This window comes from Elephantulus edwardii, unplaced genomic scaffold (genome assembly GCF_000299155.1).
Source record: "Elephantulus edwardii isolate Elephantulus edwardi_28Jun2011 unplaced genomic scaffold, EleEdw1.0 scaffold00308, whole genome shotgun sequence".
NCBI lineage: Eukaryota > Metazoa > Chordata > Mammalia > Macroscelidea > Macroscelididae > Elephantulus > Elephantulus edwardii.
In genome coordinates this window covers 1,683,004-1,690,017 of record NW_006400058.1, presented here as the reverse complement: position 1 = coordinate 1,690,017, position 7,014 = coordinate 1,683,004, and the positions used below count along the sequence as shown (strand labels likewise).

The 7,014-nt window shown below is 42.1% G+C and overlaps 1 protein-coding gene across 1 annotated transcript in view; it reads left to right on the top strand.

Moving 5' to 3' along the window:
- Window positions 1-1,670: 1,670 nt before the first annotated feature.
- The window catches only part of RINL (Ras and Rab interactor-like), a 14,965-nt gene continuing 9,621 nt past the window's right edge, over window positions 1,671-7,014 (top strand). Inside the window, exon 1 of the mRNA XM_006901115.1 lies at window positions 1,671-1,787. The gene's annotated coding sequence lies outside the window, so the exon portion shown is untranslated. The remainder of the gene's footprint in view (window positions 1,788-7,014) is intronic.

Genomic DNA, 7,014 nt, shown 5'->3' with positions numbered 1-7,014 from the left:
CTCCTACTCACCTCACTCCTACCTCTAGACACCTGCCCTCTGCCCGTGTCTACCAGAGACCCAGGCTTCTGAGCAGTGAGCACGTTTATCTGTTTAGCTGTTGTGGTTATCCATCTCCTACATCCACCCCAAACAAAGAGGGATCCCTCAAGAGCAGGGGCCTATCCTAGCCACCCCAGAGGACCGGCTCCTGATTCTTGACCTGTACTTAGTAACTTGGATGGATAGATGGATGGATGGACGGACAGATGAAATCTCCCATCCCAGATTCTAGATTTTCTCACTCCCAGGACTACTGAAAAGAAAATAGTTTTAAAATATTCACCCCATAGGATAACCCACCTAGAACCCTGTGGCTGGTAAAGAAGCAGCAGATGGGAGGAGGGACCCATGTGTGATATAGCAAAAAAGAGGGAGAGTGTTGACAGCAGAATCTAAGTGGTATCCCCTGGCCCCTGTCAGATTCTTCCAGCTTTTCTGTGTGTTTTAAAAGGTTCATATGCAAGCACTGGACAGGGAGGTTGTGGTGGGAATCGGAGGGCCATTACATGGTCTGGGAAGGGAGGCTGTTGTATGCCATTCCGCCTGGTGACTTGATAGGTTATGGACTGGGCTAATCCAAAAGACAGACCCATTGTTTTGTGGGAAAAAGATGAAGCAGTCTACTTTTGTAAAGATTTATCGCTTCAGAACCCCTAGGAGGTTCCTGCTCTATCCTGTAGGGTCACCATGAGCTGGAATCAGCTTGAAGGCAGTGGGTTAGGAAGGGGGTTTGTTTTTCACAATCCACTATACTCTGGTGGTATAATTCATAGGGATTATGCTGCTAATACAAAATTGAGATTCACCTCAAAAAAAAGATGCACAATCTTCTGTGCCGTTTATTACCTTCGAAACCCAATGGAGGATCAGCAATAATTGAGTCATATTTGATGGCAGTGAGGGTTTGGGGGGAGGGGCGGTGTTTTGGATGAGTGGCGAGTCAAGCACTTTTTCCAGACACCAGGATTTGGCAATATTGTTATTCAACAAGTACACATTGGTATATGCAAGTACACATTGTTATATGGCCATACTGCTTGTCAAAATCTTTAAATGTTTCCATACCATTTGGTAAATAATTGTTCTAAGTCTCTGCTCCCCCTACAGTTGATCCAAAACCACCACTGTTCTGATGCGACCCCTAGATCTCCCCATCATTTAGCAAAACTAAAAAAAAAAAAAGTAACACCTGGTCTAGAAAGTGGCCCTCGGGATCATTCCGATTGGCCGGGGTTTGCCATATTGATTACAAACATGGTTCCTAGGGCTGATCCAACCTTCGGCACATCTGTCCTCCTTAGCAGGGCCTAGGCTGTGGCCCACAGTTTTATGTAACCTGAGGATGGCCTAGCTGGACGACAAAAACCTCTGCCACCACAATCAAGGGGGACGGGTGAGGGCTGCTGGCGCTGAGGTCACAATCACCCAGCTTGATCCAGAAAACTGTTCCCCATATGCGCAGCCCATAGCACCCCCAAGCCCATTTTCTGACCCTTCCTCCCTGGAATGCCTCTTCCTGTACTTTGACCCCTTCCTAAGTGATACCACCTCTTGCCCCTGACCTCCGGGATCCTATATGTCCCAGGCTGGCCCCATCACAGATGCATGGAGCAGGTGAGAACCCATTAGGGGTCCAGAGATCCTTAGAGCCACTCATTCGCCTTCGGAGGACATGGGGAGTGTGGCAGATCCCAGAGCTGGAAGTCCAGGATGCAGAAACCCTGTTGAAATGGTGGCCGGTGGGGGTGAGTACTCTTAGAAGCCACTCTGACCCGCCCTGCACCCTGCTAAGCGAGCACTCAAACGTCACACAAATGGGTAGACTCGGAGCTGCTGTCCCTTCTATTTCTCCTTCAACTCCTCTCTTCCCTCCAGCTGTGTCTTCTCTTCTTCTCTTCCTCTTACTCTTCTTTCCTCCCTCTTTGTCCTCCTTTTTACTACTGCAAACAAGGCCATAATTAACACTGATGTACAGCTACCTTTTTTTGAGCTTCTGCTTTCAGTTCCTTGGGGTATGTATATACCTAGGAGTGGAACCAATATGCTAATTCCACATTAAACTTTTTGTAGAACCACCCAGCTGGTTCCAGTAGCTGTACTATTTCACAATCCCACCGGGTTCCACTTTCTTAACATCCTCACTAACATCTGTTGTTTTCCCTTGTTTTAATCATAGCCATTCTAGTGGTTCTAACACCCCTGCACTGTTCATGTGGTTTTCAGTTTGCATGTCCTTCATGGCTAATATATTGGCCATCTTTTGTGTGCTTCTTGGACATTTGTATTTCCTCTTTGCTGAAATAACTATTCATATCCTCTGCCTATTTTATTTATTCTTCTTTAAATTAGATTGCTTATCTTTTTGCTGGTACAGTGTAAGTGTTCTTTATGTATTCGGGATATAGAAGCCTTATTTACTATATGGTTTCTCCTGGTCTGTTCATTATTTCTACTTCTTTGGCTTAGTGGTAAAAAATTGCACTGCCACTGCAAATGTGTGCAGCTTGAATCCACCAGCTGAAGATGGGCAATATTCCCCCGTGGCAAATGACTGTTCCTGGAAACCCACTGGAGGATCATAGGTTGGTTCTGACTCAAAAGTACACAGCAATAATGACTAAAATGTTCATTTTATCCCAGTTATCCATGTTTTTTTTGTTTCTTATGCTTTTAATTCCATATCTAAAAACCTGTTCTTAAAAATTAGAAACATTTGAAAATAAACCAGTATAAAGTGGTGGTGGTGTTATGTGTCATCAAGTCGCTTGCAACTCATAGCAACCCTGTGTACAACAGCCCTCTATCCTGCTCTATCCTGTGCCAGTCTTACTGTCTGTGACACACCTACCCCCATTACCACAGTCACTGAGTCAATCCATCTCATCAAGGGTCTTCCTCTCTTGTGCTGTCCCTCCACTCTCCCAAGCACAATCTCCCTCTCCAAGGACTGGTCCCTCCTTGCAATGTGTCCAAAGTATGTCAGACAAAGCTTCAGAATACTTGCCTCCAAGGAGCAGCTTGGTTTCACCCTCTCTAGAATGAATCTATTTGTTCTCCTAGCCATCCATTGTATATTCAGTATTCTTCTCCAGCACCACAGCTCAAAGGCATTAATTCTCCTTCTGTCATCCCTAGTTGCTGTCCAGCTTTCTGACACATAGCAAGTAACTGCAAAGACCATGGCCTGAATCAGGTATACCTTAGTCTCCAGACTGACATCCTTGCTCTTCAGTACTTTGGAGCAGTCTCTGACAGCAGACTTTCCCAATGCAATTTGTCTTTTAATTTCCTGGTTGTTAATACCAAGAGTGTTGATTGTAGAGCCAAACAAACTGAATCTGTTAACAATCTTAATCTCTTTATCGTCTATCATGATGCTGCCAGTTGGCCCAGTGGTGAAAATCTTTGTTTTCTTGATATTGAGCTTCAATCCATATTGGAGGCTGCAATCCTTGACCTTCTGCAGCAATTGCTCCAGGTCCTCTGCAGTTTCAGCAAACAGAGTTGTATCATCTGCATAATGCAGATTGTTGATAAGTCTTCCTCCAATCCTATGCCACATTTCTCCTCATACAGCCAGCCTCCCAGATAAATAAAAATTGTAAAAAAATAATAAAAGGAAAAAAATAGAAATATCCCTTTGTTTTCTTTTACTTTTTTAAATTAATTTTAATGAAAGTTTACAAAGACTTAGGGTTTCCATTCATTCATTGTTGCACTTTTCTCCCTGCCCACACCTCCCCGCTAATTCACTCTTCTCCAAGAAAAGCAAAACTCTTTCATTGTTATGCAATCCCTCCCCACAAGCCCACTTTTTTTTTAAATTTTGCTTATGGAGAATCAGTTGTCCCAACACTACTCATTAAAAAGGCTCTTCTTTTCTACCTTTGGATGGATTTAGTCAGTACTCTTGTCAAAATAAATTGACTACATAGAGGCTAATTTCTAGACTCTCAATTCTATTCCTTTGGTCTATATGTCCATTAAACACTAGACTGTTTTGATGACTGTAACTATAATATTTTGAGATTGTTCTCTTGCAAGATTGCTTTGGCTGTTTGGGTCCCCTGCCATTCCATGTAAATATGTAGACTGGCTTCTTCATTTCTGCAGTGAAGGCTGTTGGAATTTTTATGGGATTGTATCTATAGATGGCTTTAGTTATTGACAGATCTCAACTGTATTAAAATCATCTGATCAATGGGCTTCCACTTATTAAGATCTTTCTTTAATGTCTGTTGGTAATATTATATCACCATCAGCTATTTCTTTAGTTAAATTTGTGCATTTTACATTATATTTGTAAATGGAGTTGTTTCCTTAATTTCCTTTATAGATGTTGTTATTGTTATGCTCTATGAAGCCAGCACCCACCCATAACTGACCCTCCAGCAGGTTTTCAGAGGCTGTAAATTGCACAGGAGGAGACTGCCTATCTTTCTAGAGCAGAGTGGCTGGTAGATTCAAACCACCCTGCCTTTGGGTTAACCGCACAACTCTTTACCAGTAGGCCACCAGGATTCTCCTCTTTACAGACTGCTCAGTGCTAATGTAGAATTATAATACAGATTTTTTAAGTGTTGTTCTTGTATCCTGCTACTTTGCTAAATTTATTTATTCATTTTAGCATGGCACAAATAATTAAGCACTCAACTAACAGACCAAAAATTTGGCAGTTCAAACCTACCCAGAGCTATCTGTGAGTACAGGGCTGGAGATCTGCATTTGAAAGGTCACAGCCTTGTATTTCCTATTCTGCACACAGTGTTGTCTGTAGTCAGAATTAATTCAAAAGCAACTAATAACAACTTTCTTGTGGAAAAAGGGAATTCTCGTGGCAGAGTCTGTAGCACGTTGTGCTGCTAAGCCAATGCTCCAATGGCTCGAATCTACCAGCAAGTCAATAGAAAAAAGATAGGCAGACTCTTCCCATTATGATTTTACCCTCAGAAAACAAATGAAGTGTCACTGAGCAGCGGCAACTAACTTCTTGTGGAATCTTTATTTCATGGCCTTCTATACACCTTGTTGTTAAGTGCATTGAGTCTACTATAACTCATAGCAACCCTGTGAACAGCAGATCTGAACCATGACTTGTCCTGCACCATCCTTTGATATGTTCATTGGTACAGTCACTGTGTCAGTCCTTCTTGTTTGAGATCTTCCTCTGTTTCATGGATTCTTTGCCTTTCCCAGAATGAAGTCCTTTTCCAAGGATTGGCCCCTCCTGACAATATGCCCAAAGTCTGCGAGACAACATTTCCCATCCTTGCCTCTAAGGGCACCCTCGTTGCACTCCTCCAGAACAGACTTGTTTGTTCTTTTGGCCATCCATGGGATGATGGGCTGGATTTAGCCATGTTATCTGCCAAAAGTGATAACTTTAATTACTCAGTTCTGGAAAAAAAATGTTTTGGGGTTTCGTAAATGTCCTTTAACAGACTGAAGAATTTTCCTTCCATTCCTACTTTGTTGAGTATTTATATCATGTAAGAGTGTTGGGGTTTGTCAAATACCTTTTTGCCTCAGTTGAGATAATCATCTGTGTCTCGGCTTTCATTTTATGTATGTAATGTGTTTTGCTGATTTTCTTATCTTAAACCACTTTTGCATTCCTGTAATAAATCCCATATGGATTTATTACATATGTAATATGTAGCCATTTTTCTTTTGCTAGTTTTCTAGTATTTTGTTGTTTCTACATCTATATTTATAAAGAACATTGGTCTGTAGTTTTCATCTTTCTCTGGCTTTCGTATCAGAGTAATGCTAACCTCATAGAATGAGCCAAGAAATACTCCCTCTCCTCTGGTGACCTCTAGTGGGAAAGGAGTGGTGCTGTCAATCCCAAAGCAGGCGATTCTGGTCCCCTAGCAGCCCCTCAGGAGAAAGATGGGCAATCTCCTCCCTTATAGTTTATAGCCTCTGAAAACTCACTGGAGAGTCAGGTATGAGCAGGTTCAGAGCCTGTTGGCATACAATTGCTCATAACATTTCCTTCATTTCTGTAGAGTTGGCAATCATGTCCCTAATTTCATTTCTGGACTGCAGCCTCCTATATGGATTGAAGCTCAACATCAAGAAAACAAATATTCTCACCACTGGGCCAATTGGCAGCATCAGTATGGATGGTGAGGAGATTGAGATAGTAACACTCTTGGTAACAGCAGCCAGGAAATCAAGAGACAAATTGCATTGAGAAAGTCAGCTGTGAGGGACCTCTCAAGAGTACTGAAGAACAACGACATCAAGCTGGAGACTAAGGTGCGCCTGATCCAGGCTAAAGTCTTCGCAATTACGTACTATGCATCGGAGAGTTGGACAGTGAATAGGAATTATAGAAAGAGAATTGATGCCTTTGAACTGTGATGCTGGAGAATAGTGTTGAATATACCATGGACTGCTAGGAGAACAAACAGGTTTGTCCTACAGAGGGTGAAGCCAGAATGCTCCTTGGAGTCAAGGATTCTGAAGCTTTGCCTGATATACTTTGGGCATGTTGCAAGGAGGGACTGGTCCTTGGAGAGGGACATCATGTCTGGGAGAGTGGAGGGACGGCTCAGGAGAGGAAGACATGAGATGGATCGATTCTGTGATTGGGATGGTGGGAATGAGTGTGTTTGAGATGGCGAGGTTGGCACAGAATAGAACAGCGTTTAGGACTCTTGTACATAGCGTCACAAGTGACTCGATGGCACATAACAACAACAACAACATCAATCGTGTCTATTTTTTTCTGTTCAGTCTAGCCAAAGGTATGACAATTTCATTGATCTTTTCAAATAATCAGTTTTTTTGTTTCCTTTATTAAAAAGGCTGCTTATTGACCCAAATGTTTGAAAATTCAGAAGTAAAACTAGCATCAGGAAGGTCTGAATTGTGAGCTTCAAAGTGTAAAAATGTCTCCGTTTTACTTTTTTTTTCTATAATTATATTTTATTAATTTTCATAAACATTTACAGAGATTTTGGG